Source organism: Desmodus rotundus, chromosome X (assembly GCF_022682495.2).
Source record: "Desmodus rotundus isolate HL8 chromosome X, HLdesRot8A.1, whole genome shotgun sequence".
In the NCBI taxonomy this organism is placed as follows: Eukaryota; Metazoa; Chordata; class Mammalia; order Chiroptera; family Phyllostomidae; genus Desmodus; species Desmodus rotundus.
In genome coordinates, this window is record NC_071400.1 from 58,688,627 (window position 1) to 58,690,628 (window position 2,002).

Below are 2,002 nucleotides of genomic sequence, written 5' to 3' on the forward strand. Positions count from 1 at the left end.
AAAGTGTAGGTAAACATGGCTCACCTCCTTGCACAACCACATCAAAACTACAACTAAATTACAGAACCATCACTCAGAACCATCAGAAATTGAATTGAATGGAAGTCTGACAACTATGGAACTGAAGAAGCCACATCCATCCAGGCCTGTAGAAGATGAGGATATGTGGAATAGGCTGATACCACACCCACATGTGGTGAATAAAAATCCAGCAAGGATATCTTGGGACAGAGGGGTCCCAGCCCCACACCAGGCCCTGCCAAGCCCAGGGTTCCAGTGCCAGAAAGATAAGCCCCCACAACTTCTGGCTGTAAAAACCAGCAGGGTTTGAGTTGGTGAAAGGAACTACTGGAGTTCCAAGCAGTTTCCCTTAAATAACACACACACGGACTTACTCAGACTCACTCCTTCTGAGCTCCAGAACTGGGGTAGCAGCTTGAAAGGCACTAGTGGCATACAGGGATAAACTGAAGTGTCAAATATCAAGGTGAGCACTGAGGGATAGCTTTCTCACAGACAGAAAGTTGGGCAGAGGCCATGGTTTCTTATCTGAGCCCTCCCCACCATGGAGCCACAGAGCTAGCCTGTGGGGGACATATCTGAGACTCCACCAACCTGGTTCACACAGTTTGCTCCACCTTGGGGAATTCCTGAGCCTCCACCCTGCCCAATTTGTGGCCTACTCAAACTGTTAACAGTGAATTTCCAATGAATGGCTGGTCTCAGCTTAGGCTTCAAATCTTCTAAATCCTCACAAACAAGCAAAACCAGCCTCAGTGAGGCCCTAGCCTCCGTACTTCTGGCTAAGTGGCCCCAGACCCTGCAGTAGCAGCAGCCAGCTTTGGATCACAATTTGTCTTCTCCTGGGAACCTCCAAGTCCAGCACAATTAGCAGCCATCTCAGATCACTTTAAAGCCCAGGCAGGGTGGCCCCGGAGCAGAGCACAGGTGGTGGCTGACCCTAGCATGCACCACCTGGAAAACTCTAGAGCCTACATACCCAGTGAACAGCTACAGACCATATTGGAACACCACCACTCTGTCCCTGCACAGCTGATCCTCCACAGAGAACAGAAGTTGGTGGTCAGTGGTCACAGCCAGTCCTTGCAGCTGACTGGCCTGGGTAAATCCCCCTCATTGACCTGCCAACAGCAATCAAGACTCATCTACAAAGAGAGGGTGTATTCAGCCCACAACAAGGGCACACCTCGAGTACCCAGCTTGGGTAATAAGGGAGGCTGGGCCACTAGACCCTATAGGGCACCTACAAACTTAGGACACTCTACCAAGACACAGAGTCATAGAAGCTCTACCAAATACATAAAAACAAACACAGGGAGGCTACCAAAATGAGGAGAAAAAGAAACATGGCCTAAATGAAAGAAGAGATCAAAACTCCAGAAAAAGAACTAAACAAAATGGAGATGAACAATTTATGAGATGCAGAATTCAGAACACTGGTCATAAGGATGCTCAAGGAATTTAGTATATCAACAGCATAAAAAAGACCCAGGCAGAAACGAAGCATATACTAATGGAAATAAAGAACACTTACAGGGAATCAACAATAGAATGGAAAAAGCCAAGAATCAAAGTAATGATATGGAACATAAGGAAACAAACAAACAAACAAAAATCAGAAAAACAAGAAGAAAAAAGAATCCAAATACACAAAGATAGTGTAAGGAGCTCTGGGACAAATTCAAAAGGCCCAACATTCACATCATAGGGGTGCCAAAAGGAGAAGAGAAAGATCAATTAATTGGAAATCTATTTGAAAAAAAAAAGAAAGAAAACTTCCCTAATTTGGTAAAGGAGATAGACATGCAATTCCAGGAAGCACAGAGCGTCCCAAACAAGATGGATGCAAACAGGCCCACTCCAAGACACTTAATAGTTAAAATGCCAAATGTTAAAGATAAAGAGAGAATCTTAAAAGCATCAAGAGAAAAAAAATTAGTTATCTACAGAGGCATTCCCATAACCCTGTCAGCTGATTTCT